Source organism: Phacochoerus africanus, chromosome 5 (genome assembly GCF_016906955.1).
Source record: "Phacochoerus africanus isolate WHEZ1 chromosome 5, ROS_Pafr_v1, whole genome shotgun sequence".
NCBI classification, from domain to species: Eukaryota; Metazoa; Chordata; class Mammalia; order Artiodactyla; family Suidae; genus Phacochoerus; species Phacochoerus africanus.
The window spans coordinates 82,039,695-82,054,772 of record NC_062548.1 but is presented as its reverse complement, the minus strand read 5'-3'; the positions used below and the strand labels follow the sequence as shown (position 1 = coordinate 82,054,772).

At 40.8% G+C, this 15,078-nt stretch overlaps 1 long non-coding RNA gene across 1 annotated transcript in view; it reads right to left on the bottom strand.

Annotated features, from left to right (window-relative positions):
• LOC125128020 (uncharacterized) overlaps positions 1 to 2,963 on the bottom strand; it is a 46,593-nt gene extending 43,630 nt beyond the window's left edge. Inside the window, exon 1 of the long non-coding RNA XR_007135118.1 lies at positions 2,800 to 2,963. This is a non-coding gene — a long non-coding RNA (uncharacterized LOC125128020). The remainder of the gene's footprint in view (positions 1 to 2,799) is intronic.
• Positions 2,964 to 15,078: the final 12,115 nt, after the last annotated feature.

Genomic DNA, 15,078 nt, shown 5'->3' with positions numbered 1-15,078 from the left:
AATTTTTACCTTTTAAATTGTGTCTTAATAACTGCCCTTTCTTGAGTACCTGTGCTCCTGCTCTATTTGTGCTTTCTTCCATATCTATGAAGTAGATATTCATTCCCATTTTGCAATTGTGAAAACTAAGACTGAAGAGATGCCCAATGTTACAGGGCTAACAACTTGCAGAGCCTGGACTCAAACTCAGTTTTTTCTGTTTCTAGTGTCTATTCTCTTTTGGCTGTCAAATGCTCAATCTGATAACTGTGAAACCTGAATCCATCACAGGAAAAAAAAAAAAAAAAAGGTGGGAGGATATAAATAGGCTGTCCCTTTATCAAGACGTTCTTTGTTTCGGGCATTCTGATATACTACTAGTCAAGCACTTCATTTCAGTAAATAAATAAAAAGGAAATAAACAGTTTCCTGACCAGTTCCTGGTGACCTCTCATTGGTTCCTTGTGGTCATCTGCTTTTTTTGTTGTTGTTGTTTGTTTGTTTTTGTCTTTTTGCCATTTTCTTGGGCCGCTCCCGCCGCATGTGGAGGTTCCGAGGCTAGGGGTTGAATCCAAGCTGTAGCCGCCGGCCTACGCCAGAGCCACAGCAACGCGGGATCCGAGCAGCATCTGCGACCTACACCACAGCTCAGGGCAACACTGGATCCTTAACCCACTGAGCAAGGTCAGGGATCAAACCCACTGGTTCCTAGTTGGATTCGTTAACCACTGAGCCACGACGGGAACTCCTGTGGTCATCTGTTTTTACACGCTCACCAGATGCCTGCTTCACTATCCAATCTGAAACTTTGCTGGGGATTAATGGCAAGTTTATCAGTTGATAAATTCTAGACTCCACGATTACTGGGACATTTGTCTGTGTCCTTTGTCTGGTCTGGGTCCTACTTCCTATAAGCTCTCACAGGTGCTCACTGTGGCTCTACCCTGTCATCTGCATATGTGTTCACCTCTGTGGGATGGAAGTGGGGTTGGGGGAAAGAAAGTCTGCCTTCCTATAAAGTAGCTAAGTGCTTTTATACCATATTCTCTTGTTTTTTTTTTTTAATTTCCTCTCAAAAAAGTTATTTCTTCCATTTCCGATTTGTAGGTAAAAAGCAGAGCCTCTCTTTTAATGGAGAGATTATTGGAATAGATGCACTGAACAAAGTTTCCCGCAGTTTCTGTTAAATGAATTCTAAAATGAACTCTTACGGCCCCAACAACAACAACAAAAGACAGTCACTGCTCTTGGGAAAGCCTACATTGTATTATAAGTCAATGAAATGCATTTGGTACTATCTACTCTTTCAGATGCTCTGTGCTGAGAAATTTTTTTGTTAATAAAAATAATAAAGCCAAATATGAGTATCAGCAAGTATAGAACCAAGTAGAACCCTGCAGGGCCTTCCCCAAGTACAAAACCAAGCAGTTAATGATTAGGACAATAGAGTCACAGACTCAATGTCTGATGCACACTCCTGAGTCGTTTTACAGATGCTGTAACTGCCACCAGATGGAAAAGAAAAAGAAAAAAAAAAAAAACTAACTGCATGATAACCAGAATGTAGCCATTACACGAGCTTCTTCAGTTTGAGCAGTACTGAACCTACGGCTAGTACAATTCTAAGAACCGGCCTCAAGAGAAAATGGGACTAACATTATCGTCATAATAATCTGTATTTTTGAGGATATCAAAATAATTGTAACCTGCTCTGCCTGTATATATAAGGGGGAAACTAAAACTGTCAGCAAAGATGCTACAGACCCATGCTGACATCTTCCATTCTGAGAATACAGTGCCCTACAGCAGCATGAAGAAGTTACAGAAGATGGATATTTGCCCTTAATCCCACAGAAGTGGAATGATGTTCGACAGAAGGGAACTGAAGGCAGCTATTTTGCCCTTTTCCTGTTGGCCCATTTCTGTTCTCTTCTAACCTTAAAAGAACCTAAGTATAGAAATGAGATCACTAGGCAATTTAACCTAACTCCAGACTTATGCTCTCCTGAATGCACACCATGCCTTGTCTAACCTGTTGATTCTTTTCCTAGATAAAAAGAATGAAAAAAAAAATTTTTTTTTTTTTTTTTAATGACTAGCTCTCTACTCCCAACAACCCCCTAAGCAATCCTGCAGGCAGATGACTCTGGCAAGATAACATCTGAAGAGAGAGTCAGCCTTCCTGCAATCGAGGGGGAATGATGCAGAATCCAGCGTCCTGCCTCCATGACTCACTGAGATTGTTCCCCCTTACACAATTTTTCCCTTTAAAAACTGTCAATGCTGAGCAGAATCTTCAGAGTTGGGCTCTGCCTGCCATCTCTCCAGACTGAGGGCTTTTCTGATTTCAAGCCCCTTTCCTTTGTATTGACAGTTGCCTCTCAAATTATCGTTTTATTAGTGGTAAGCAGCTGAACCTGAGTTCGGTAACAGGTATGGTTAATTCCCTGATTATGGCCCAACCAGAGCTAAGAGTATACGTATTTTAAAAGTTGACTTAAAAGTTTCTAGCCTATGACATAGCCTGACACCCATAGAAGCGTCATAGATTAGCTCATCAGAATGTGCAAATTAACATACCTGCCAGGACCCCTTGTGAGAGGGGGCATAGTTAACGCAGAGTTTTACCTGTATGAGAGTTAAGAAGCACGCATTTAATAATACCCTGCTAACAGCTGACTCTCGGTTCTTTTCATGCTTACCAGTATTACGAAGAGAGTTTGTCTGGGAAATACCAGCAATTGCAGGTTGTGGTTGTAGAGGGACACTGAAAGACTTGATAAACTACAAGGAGCAGCGAGCTCCCTTAACAAATCTTACCTGGCCTAGATTAGCAATTCTGGACTTCAATTTTCATGTGCTCTCTCCTCTTTGTAGTTTTCAAAAAGCAAGCCCAGACAAAGCCCAGCTCCCTCCTCCCATCTAACCCCTATCTAAAAACCCCTATGCTCTATCTAAACCTTTTAGAGTCTGTGAAATCCGGGTCTCCGAGCATAAGGCGTCATGAATATTCATCCGGAGGCGTGGCCCCGCAGCGTGCGCGGCTCCGGGCAGCTGGGACCTGCTGAAAGGGCGCGCCAGCTGCGCGCAGGGGAAACAGTTCTCGTTTTGTGTGCAGGGCTGACAAGATGTCCAGCCTCAAGCCGGCAGGAGACGGCACATTGTGCATGCGTGGGAGGGGCTTTGCCAAGACGAATGGACTTTTCTGAGGCAGGGCCTAGGAGCTGTCACTTGAGGGGCTCAAATCTCCCTGTCACCCACCTGCCAGAGTCTGTGAAATTCCATTGATAAAAATTCAGGCATTATCCTTTCCAGGAGTTTGTCCCTATCTGAGAAAACAAATACCCCTTGTGTGAATAATTGGAGGATTTTTATCCTCTGGTGGCACCTCTTCCTTTGCAATTCTCTCCAATGGAGACTCTTTCTTCTGCCTTCTCATGGCTAATTACAACTGCTCCACGCATTTAAATTTTTTTTCTTAGATCACCAAGCCATCTTTTCTCTAACTCCTCTCCATCATCTTTATTTAGTAGTAGTAGTATAGCAGTAGCAGTTAAAAAACAGACATCCTGGAAGTTCCCTTGAGGTGCAGCAGGTTAAGGATCCAGCATTTTCACTGCTATGGCTCAGGCTCCATCCCTGGCCAAGGAACTTCCACATGCCATTGGTGCTGCCAAAAAACATCCTGAATTAAAGTTCCAATTTGACCACTTACAATCTGTATGAATATTGCCAAGTCAACTGCTTTTGCCTCAGTTTCTTCATCTGTATAATTATAGGAGGTGATAATATCACCTACCTCATGGTGGTCTGAAGATGAAATTTCATTTATATACATACATACATAAAATATGAGAGTGTACTATTACATAATACTAATCATATGTAGTATATATTTATATATTAATGTATGGTGGTTGCATATTTACCCACCTATATTTGATCATAAATATAAAATGTTTGTACAATGGAAGGCATATTTTAAACAGGAAGTGAAGTGTTATTTTTATTGTTATTTTGTCTTTTGTCTGGACAAGAATGGCAGAATTTAGCTGAGTATAAAACAGAATGGAAGTCAGCGGGGGTACATATTGCCGGAGGTGGAGTTCCATGAGAAGAAAAGGAGGCAAAAAACCACATCCACCAAAGTCAAGAAAAAAGTCAGACTTCATTTCCCTGGTGGCGCAGTGGGTTAAGGATCTGACATTGTAACTTCTGTGGCTTGGGCTGCAGCTGTGGTGCAGGTTTCATCCCTGGCCCCGGAACTTCCACATGTGGAGGGTCGGGGTGGGGGGGAGTCCCCTAAAGAGAACATAGAGGTCAGGTAGGAAGCTGGGATGGGATGCAGCTGAGAAGGGGAGTGCCAGTGGGGAAGTGTGGGAACCAAGCAGCTTGAGGAAGGATTACACACTGTGCAGAGGCAGTGATCACAGTACCACAACACCCTTTTTCATTTGTTTGATTTTAGGCTGAGTCCCAGACCCTAGTCTACACTCTGTTGACTCTTAAAGCAATAGGGACATCAGGCTGGCCCAGGAAGAAGGAGCTGGCCTTTACCTGTGGTGCCTCAGGTTGAGAAGTTTTAGGATTCTCCATTGACCCCATTTCTGTGTCTCTACACTATACCCATCATTAAAATCCCATTATCCACAGCATAGCACTCAAGCTCTGAATGCCACCCAGACCTTCTAGTTATGTTGGCTTGACTTTACCTACCTTCCCATCTCTTCTGGCATTATGTCCCCACCCTTTCCCCATAAGATATATTACCCCCACCACCCCACTGATTTCCAGGTATGCCAGTCTTCCTGTGATTTCCTAAACATGTGTTTTTGGAAACAATGCTGTGTTCACTACCTCATTTCAGTTTCCTGGGCAGCTGAGAAGATATTTCCTAGTTAGGTTGGAACAATGACCAAATTCTTGACAAGAGAAAAGTGAACAGAAGGGATATGACACTTCCGTTTCAAAGAAGCTAAGCAGAGTTCTGAGTTCTTCGTGTCTATTCTCTCTTGTTGATAAGTCAGGAAGTGCAGGAGTCTAATATAGTGGCTTGCAAGATGGAAGCAGATGGGATCCTGAGTTTCTGTTGCATGAAAGCTGACCAACTGGAATTGGATATTTTTTTTAAATGAAAAGAAAAGCCATCGAGTTTATGGTTTTTTTTTTTATTATTATCTCATCAGAGCCTATCTTATCCTGACTAATAACACACATGCTGTGCTCTTTCTCATTTTGGTGTCTCTATTATTCCATGGTGCCATTTGGAATGCCTCCCTGATTTTCCACACTGCAGTAAAATGCTACTATCTTCGGAGTCTCCTCTGTGTTCTGATTTCTGGCTTCAGTGATTGGATGGACCTTGGTACCAGTAAAAGAAAATGAGAGGGAGGACAAGAAGTACATTTGGTAGGGAAGACCTCCTTAATGCGCATGATGACTTTGAGAATAGGATATCCAGCAGAGATATGAGACTGAAGCTCATGAGAGAGGCTAGGAGTAGGTAGAATTGGGAATTATCAGCATGTAGGGAGCAGTGGACAATATCACCCAGAGAGGGTCGGTAAAGTAAGATAAGAAGAGGGTGAAAGATGGAAAGATGGAGCATAGTGAAACCCCAACCTTTAAGGGAAAGCAGAGAAGGCAGAGCCTTTACAAATTTCCCTACCTTCACAGTGTTCCCCCTAGGTCATTCAGGATTGAGCATGAAATCTGGGAAACTAGCACTAGTTTGTTGATCAAAATTTACAAACGTGCAATTTAATTTTGAAGAAAGCAGGTACTGTGCAATCAAAGCTGTTGAGTAGACATGGAAACGTCTTTGAAGGTGGCATGACTTGAATTTATTACTGAGAAAGCTTCCCTGTGAAAGTTTAGCTTTGATCATGTTAAAGGAAACCATAAATTGGTAAATTTAATTTAAAAGCCTACCCTGGCTTTTATAGTCCTGGTTTTCCTCAACCTGAAGACTTCTGGCTTAGCTCAACCTAAAGGAGTGAGAAAGTTCCGGAGATTTTTAACTTGCTATAGGAGTCGATTTTTTTTCACTTATCCTCTGTTTCAATTTGGGTTTTTTTCTTAATGTGATTACTCTTCGAAATTCTTAAATTATTTTAAACAGTCACCCTATTACTTCAATCTTTAAGCAGCACCTGGACTAATTTTATGGTCAAGAAAGGTGTAACTGGTACCTATTTCAAGGCTATCAGTAGACCACTGAGGTTTTTTCAACCTTGATGCTATTTAACATTTGCAGTCTTGGATGTCCAGATTTCTGTAGTATCTCTCCCTCAGAAGTGTTACCCCCTTTAAAATCAGTTTCATGGGAAAAGGGGGTGCTTTCTCTTTGATACAGAGATATATTTAGCTTGTCAAATAAAATACCAAATGCAGTACACCATGCCGGTTTAATGCAGTTTTGGGCTGGAAGGTGAGAACCCCCAAATGCATTTTCAGTAATCACTTCTGTCACAAATCCTACCATTAGATGCAGCATTAAGTAATCTAACCCTTTCTTAAGTATTGGGGCAAATTTAAGTGCCTATTACAGCTGCCCTCAATCTTGGGCGTCTGCAGTTAAAATGAAGTCTGTAGAGTATATGGATATACCACCATACAGTATGCGGTGTGTTTGATGAACGTAATATATTAAAAGCCATAACTGAGAGAGTGAGAGGGAGAACAGACAATGAAAGGCAGCCTGCCCTGTGTCAAGGGCACCACTCCAGAATGACATCTGCTCATAAGCTGCTGGATAGCACTTTTCTCATATTGAAAAAATTATCCTGATGATCTGCAGATTGAATGTCCTGTCCATGTGTTTATTAATAATTTTAGATTTCCTTTCAAGTCAGTGGAAACCTTCACATGTCCTCTGAATGTATGAAGCCCTGCTGTTCTTTGTGGAATCATGTCTGTAACTAGCATTTTGTTTGTTGGTTTGTCTCTGAGTGCCTGTTATGGACTCGTCTTCATGCTAAGGGCTTATAAAACATCTTCAGTATCCACATCAATTCTACAAGATGACCATGACAATTTTCCTTGTATAGGTGAGGAACTGAGTCTTAGAGAGGTTAGTAAATTGTTTTAGGCCACAGCTGGTGAGTGGCAGAGCTGGATTCAGAGGCTCCAGAGCTCACACCCTTCCTGCGGGACCTTGCCCTGCCTCAATTAGTCTTTCTTGTGCCGTCTTAGAATTTTTCCTCCATAATTTTGCCCTTGACCCTGGAAGTTCCAATTTCCTAAGCCAGCCCCTGGAAGAGTGAGATGAGTTAATTTCAAATTTCTTCATCTGTTGAGGGAACTGAAAATCCTCTGAGTCTAGACCTCAAATTCTGTTTATCTTAAAATTCCTGTCTCCTCAGCAACTGGCCTTAACTGACAAGATCAATGGCTGACCAGATCAGTGGTGGCTGGTGGACGTTTGTGCATCTGGCTCTCGTCTTGGCTCTGCCTCTAATTCATAGGGTGACCTACGGATGTCACTTAACCATTTCATGTCTCTGGTTCTCCACACAAAAAATGGAAGTACATTAAGAATGAAGAGTTCCCTTCATGGTATAGTGGAAACATATCCGACTAAGAACCATGAGATTCTGGGTTCGATTCCGATCTCACTCAGTGGGTCAAGGATCCGGCGTTGCTGTGAGCTGTGGTCTAGGTCACAGATGTGGCTCGGATTTGGCGTTGCTGTGGCTGTGGTGTAGGCCAGCAGCTATAGCTCCGATTGGACCCCAAGCCCGGGAACCTTCATATGCCACGGGTGTGGCCCTAAAAAGCAAAAAAAAAAAAAAAAAATGACCTTCTTTCCTAAGGGCTTGCATGGACTAGCTAATTAAGTTCTGGACTGCATTATAGAAGTAAGGTGCATATTAATTCAAGGCAATAAGCATTTACTGAGTTGCAGAGCAGGTGGAGACATGGTGTACCTGGCCCATGGATGCACTATTTTAAATATTTCCTTTATTTTCGCCCCCTGAGACTCCACCCCACCTTTAAGAATGCCTTTATCTCCACTTCCACACTTCTTTATTTTCTCTGTGTGCCAAGACTCACTCCTGAGTGCCTTAACATCCTTGACCACTCTACTTTGTTTGCAGGGAAACACAGCATAGTTCCTTTCTGCTCTTTAGGGAATTCTGTTAGAATTCAATGATTGGAAAATGACCTCTTCCTGCTCTACTAAATTGGTCATGATTCTCTGGGTTGAAGCACATCATGGTCCATAAAGGTCTGCACTATTAGTTCAGAGAAGCATACTTTTTACTTTTTGTTTCAAACGTGGCACCTGACATTGAGTGTTTGTTCCCACAGTGAGATCATGATCGTGACAATAGAACTTTCATGTGTTTGGGGCTTTCTGCCAAAGTGCCTCCATGAGCCTGAGCTATAGCATTCCTGAGATTCTCACGTCAGATCATCCTTGGTCTGTGTGCCAACCCATAAGATAACAGCATGCTGTAAACAGATCCTGTCGGAGCCTGCTCTCCAAAGTTCAAGCTTTACCCTATTTTTTGAAAACCTTTTTTTAAAAAATATTTTCATTTAGGATCTTTTAGTAACAAGACAGCTTTCTGGGACTGTGTTGTGAGTAGTTCTGGAACTGATGGGTATTTTTGCATGTGTGTACACTTGCTTCTATTCCTTTTTTTGGTGACCCATCAAGGGGAAGAGTCTCCATTTGACTAGGAGCCTGGGGGAATTTAATCTCTATTTGAGTGGCATTAATTAATGTAGCAAATGTTTCAGAAACTTAGTTACCTTAGGGATTCAAAGGGAAGGTCTTCAGGAGTTCCTGTCGTGGCGCAGTGGTTAACGAATCCGACTAGGAACCATGAGGTTGCGGGTTCGGTCCCTGCCCTTGCTCAGTGGGTTAACGATCTGGCGTTGCCGTGAGCTGTGGTGTAGGTTGCAGACGTGGCTCGGATCCCGCGTTGCTGTGGCTCTGGTGTAGGCCGGTGGCTACAGCTCCGATTAGACCCCTAGCCTGGGAACCTCCATATGCCGCGGGAGCGGCCCAAGAAATAGCAACAACAACAACAACAACAACAACAACAACAAAAAAAGCTTTCAAAGGGAAGGTCTTCAAAGAATCATAGTCAAAGATTGTAAAGAGAATGTCCTGAGAAAAATGAGCAGAAACACCAGAAACAAAACTGCTGGAAAACATTGATGGACAACCTCCAGCTCCCTAGTGGGTCTTAATGCTCCATTTCATGAAGTTTGAGCAGTGGTCATTTCATAAACCTTTTGGTCTGTGCTAGATGTTGTTCAAAACATGATATCCAATGACTTGAAGCAGTGGCCTAAGTGGAGAAGAACTACCATTTTGGAAGAACAACCACAGTTAAAATACCTGAACTTGCAAAGCAAAACAAAACAAAACATCCTAAACTCAACAACAACAAAAAAGCAAATAAAAAATCCCAAATGCTCAATAGTACTGTTAAAGCTACTTCTTTACTTCTTCTGATAGCATCTCTGGAACCAAATTTTATTAGAAACATAAAAACAGGATAACATTTTTGAGACAAGTTGGTGTCTCGGTTTTTTTCTCTTCCCAGATCCCTTAATTATTAGATTCTATTTTAAAAGATCCAAATACATATTAAGGGCTTTGCCAGTTGATTAGATTTATTCATCTGACAACATGCAGGTTTGAAAGATTAAAGACAGCAGAGAGGGTTTTACAGATTGTGGATCTATTAGTGTTTTCTGAGATTGGGATGACTTTTTTTTTTTCTTTGCATTTTTAGGGCTGCACCTGCAACATATGGAAGTTCCCAGGCTAGGGGTTGAATCAGAGCTGCAGCTGCTGGCCTATGCCAGAGCCACAGCAACACCATATCCAAGCTGCATCTAGAACCACAGCTCATGGCAATGCCAGGTCCTTAACCCGATGAGCGAGGCCAGGGACCAAACCCACATCCTCATGGATACTAGTCAGGTTCATTACCACTGAGTCACAACGAGAACTCCTGGGATAATTTTTTTAAAAAAAAGTTTTTCAAGGTCATGACTGACATGCCAGAAGGCCTGGCATTGCAAATAGCAATACTAGACAAAGCTATTTAATGAGATTCATTAGCTGTACTGTTTTTTACTGTGTCCTATGGCATTTCAGTATCTGAGATGTTTTGCCCTTTAAGAAAGGTGACTGCTGAAATGCATCCTGTAAAGTAAGATTTCCATTAGGTGGGAATATTGCGGCTCCTCATCTTTTGTTTCTAGCATTGACTTTGGAGGAAATTTCCCTCTAAGAATGTCAGCCAAGCTGACTTTCCCATAGACCCTAAGTCCTATTGTTTATGAAATCAGTGATTCTATTCATTATTATGTCACAGTAGGACTGGCTTCATACTAATTTTAGAAGCCCTTTCCTCTTTGGACCATACAAGACATCAAGTGGCCTGGTTTCCCTTTTAGGAGGTAAGAGGTCAAAAATAATTCAGTTTTGACCTTTTAAAATGCTTACTAGTCTCAAAAACTAGAGATTTTTCTTGGAAACATAGCATAGGGGTCCAAGATTGCTTTGTAAGATTTATCACTCGGTTGCATATGTTTAAAGACTCTTCAGAATTTGGAGAACTATCATGACAAGTATTTTAAATATTCACTGTCAGGAATGTACCATAGACCAAGATCCTGCCATTCCCAGATCGCTCCCTTATAATTTCTTTTGATTTAACATTGCTAACATTTTTCTGCTTTGATTGAGGCAAGATGAAGAAATGTTAAAGAAACTCAGTGAAAGTAAATTAAAATGCTAAGTGTTGTTAATGCAATTACATGTTTTGAAGTTGTTAGCTTTGTGCTTTGTGAATTAAAAGAAGGATATGATCTCAGGCCCGGATAAAATACATGTGAATCCATGTTCTTCTGAAATACAGTTGGAAATATTGGTCCCTATAGCTTGATCCCTTCAATATATTAAATTTACTCTAAGCAAATAATTAAGCACAACTGCAAAGATTTAGCTACAAGTGAATAATAGTGAAAAATTGGAGGTAATCTAACATTTAAGTGGCCCAATCTTAGAGGAAGAATTAAATAAGCAGTGGTACACACATGCAATGGAATTCTTGCAACCACTTTTTTCAAGTGTTGCAGAGGAACATTTGATGATGTAATAAGATGATCAAGATGTGCTGAGTGGAAAATGTAGTTCACAAAATAGTATACCCAGAATTAGTTTTTTTTTGAAAATCTGAGTAAAATGCACATTTACCCTAGGCCTCCCATCTCTTTCGCTCAGCTACTGTTAGCACTTTACTGTTTTATCCTGGATGGTCTTTCCCAAGCTTTGCTCTTGGTAGTTTACCCACAAAACTTGAGTTTTTCCCTGGTTTGCAAGTTAGGTGAATCATGTGATACTGATTTTGAAACTTTCCCCTAAATTTTATGTAAACAAAAAGATTTCATGCATAATTTTGTTTAAGATGAGACCTACTATTCATTCAGATGATTTTAATATTCTTGGTGCTCATTTTTGATGGTCCTTCCTTCCTTCCTTCATTCTCACATGTGAAATACTCAACAGAGAGCCTGACATGTAGTAAACAAACATATTAAACAATAGTTATTTTCACTCACAGGCATTGATACATCCATTTGAATCCTTTCTGAACAACAGTCTTGAATATGGCTAGCCAGTGGTGAATAAGACAGATATGGTTCTGATCTTCTAGAGCTTCTTTATGTTTACTGGGGGGAGCAGACATTAAATCAATCATTAAAGAAAAAAGGGAGATAGTGCTACCAAGTGGAGATAGAGAGAACCATGTGAGCATCTATGGGGGCACTCAGCCTCTTCTGAGATGTTAGGGAAGCTAAAATCCTAGGGGTGAAGTGAGACTGGATTAGAAGTTGGGATAAGATGGATGGGAAGGAAACAGCAATCCAAGCAGAGGGAACAGCATATGCAAAGGGCTCTAAGTTAACACTTGACTTGGATTCCAGTAGGTTTTTATAGTTTAGAAAAGGGATACTCTTCGTCATTAGCAATAAAGAGAAGTGTAAGTATAACTCCTTCAAAACGGACTCCTTGGAGTTCCTGTCGTGGCGCAGTGGTTAACAAATCCGACTAGGAACCATGAGGTTGCGGGTTCGGTCCCTGCCCTTACTCAGTGGGTTAACGATCCGGCATTGCGGTGAGCTGTGGTGTAGGTCGCAGACGCGGCTCGGATCCCGCGTTGCTGTGGCTCTGGTGTAGGCCGGCGGCTACAGCTCCGATTAGACCTCTAGCCTGGGAATCTCCATATGTCTCGGGAGCGGCCCGAGAAATGGTTAAAAGACAAAAAAAAAAAAAAAAAGGATTCCTTTCTGTTTTCAAAGTTTGTCTTCCTTAATTCTGTTTAGAAATCCGAAGGTAGAATGTCTGTTGCAACTATGGTGAATTTCCCAATAGCTCCAAGTATATGTAGGATGTATCATGGGAAGTAATCCAGCAAGATTTCAACAAATATACAAATCTCAAATTTGAAAACCTGGCTCTGAGATCTAATTTGTCCTGGAAATTTTAACAATATTATCTCAAATTCTGTTTGGAAAAAATCAAATCAGATTCAATATGTTCTGTGTTCATAAAATCCTCAACATTCTTAATCTTTCACTACACATACATATATATTTTTTTCCTTTTGGTATTGAGATTAATGGAGAATGGGACAGTGTGTGAGCACCATTATGTTTCTGGGGGGAAAAAAAAGGTTCTGCTTGCCCCATAATGTGTACAAATCTGACTTGCCTCCTTCAATGCCTGTTTGAATATATATATATATATATATTCACACACACACACACACTTATATAGATGAAAGTTCGCCAGGAACTAAATGTATGGTAGAGCATTTTGTAGGCATACTTAACTAGACTGGACCTTCTTATCAAGTTTCTGTTATACCAAATTTTGCAGCCGGCTTGAATCCATGAAGCCAGACTTTCTGGGAGAGAAAGTTCAATGCAAGTTCACAGGCAAAGGATGTGACTGAACCACTTGGGAAATATGAAAGATTGAAAGAAATGTTACTTCTCCCTATTTAAGCATTACTAGCCTCCCTCTTCCTACATAACATCATGTAGGATAATACTGCAAACATGCCCAGACAGATGCTGAATTATTTATAAGAACAGACTACTGATGAGGATTAAAGAGAAGAAATAACAAAGCGAGAAACAATAATGTTATTGTGACTAATAAGAGTAAAAGTACATACGCAAATGTGCATGAACAATATCTCTAGAAACATACACCCAGGAAAGCTGCATGCTGTCACTCGGTTCATGTAGATTCTCACTTGAGAAGAGAAACAACACCTGGGGAATTAGCTGTACTGTATTTTTTTAACATTTATTTATAACTTTTCGGCAATGTCCATAACCAGCATTATTTGGTCACAGATGCCTTGGTAATCAGGAACACATGCTCTGACAGCCACATTTTTTTAAGAGAGATGATCTGTAGTATCTCAATGATGTTTGACAATTTGGAACTTTCCAGTCCTCGCCTATTCACTATTGTATTTTTACAACAAACTACGTCAGCAGTGGCAATTAGAAGATTTCGAGGCTCTATTCTAGTGCTCTTTTCAAAAGAAACACTAAAGACTGTCTGTTTCTGAGGATGTTATTTTTCTGTTTTTTCAGACATGAGTGGTCAAGATAGTATTTAGATTTTGACCACGAGCCAAAAGAAGAAACCTCAGTGGTTATCACTGGGGTTGGGGAACAAAAGAGCTAAGAATCTTAAGAGGGCCCTTTCTTTTTTCAGAAAGTTATTCTAGGGTTGAAGGTATGCTCCCAAACTTTCCTGATGTGCCATATGTACTAAATCCACCTAATTTTAAAGGGTTAAATCAGATTTCCTTATAATTTAGTGAAAAAACATATTTAAATTAAATCCTAGCTTTAAAAATTAAAACATCAATAATCCTCTCTACTCCTGATTAAGATTTAGAGGAACACAATGTACCTTGTAGTGTATTTTTCCCCCACATGGACAGGGACTTTTTCATGATGTCAGATTTGTCTTTTTTTTTTTTTTTTTTTAACTCTTTCATCCCCAATGCCTAGGGCATTGCCTGGCATAGAGTCAGTGCTTCATAAATATGAATGAATGAATAAATGGATTTAAGCAATTAAAGTCAACCAGGACAGAAACACTTACATAACCTATTCATATAGATCCTAGCAATCTGGGGCCACAAAACTGAGTCACATTTGATGCCTAGTTTATAATGCTTTTGAGCCTCTGCCTGGCTCTATGGGAAGCTAATCCCCATCAAATACTCCCAGGTATTTCTTAGACATCCTGAGTGTGAGGGATCATGTTTAGAAATAGAACAAATGGCTTCTTCTCTTGCCATGTGGCTAAGCCATCATGCCCCAGCCAGATTTCATCTACAGCATTGGAAGGAGCTTACTGTTTTCCTCTTTGCTACTCCATCCCAAGCCTGACACAGAGCCTTTCCTTAACTCCCCATAGCACAGCCGAAATGGGGCTGCAACTTGGGGTAAGATTTGATTAAAAGTTTAGTACTGGGTGTTAAAAACAAAATTCAGTTGAGTAAATTTGAAGGCCTAATTGGCCTTATTCAATGATTCATGGACTGAGCCTCCCTTCAAGCAAATAGAAAGGTGCTCTAAAGAGTCCTACAGAAAAGGAGATTTATAGGTAGAAGGGGGCAAGGGACAAGGAAAGAGCAGATTACCGCATCTTTCTTTAGGGGACAGAAGGTTGTCTATCTGGTGGATTACTTCACTAGTGCTGACCTGGAAATTCCAGATTGACTGGTTTAAGATTACTTTCCTGGGAGGGGTTGAAAGTGTAATTAGGTTAGATACTAAGTCTTGGTTTGCTGATGTGGGTCTTAGCACAAGTGACTTCCTTTTGGGCCTATTGTCTCTTTTTAACCTAGTGAACATCTCAATGATTGCTGCCAGGTTAGGCTGTGCTTAGATCCCATGAGTTCCAAATATAGCCTCATGAAACTGGAGGCACTCAACTTGTCTCTGTGTGACAAGGGTCAGTTCCTTGCCACTGCTGCAAGTCCCTATCCACTATGTCACACTGCCTTCTACAGTATTTGCAAATACATGAGT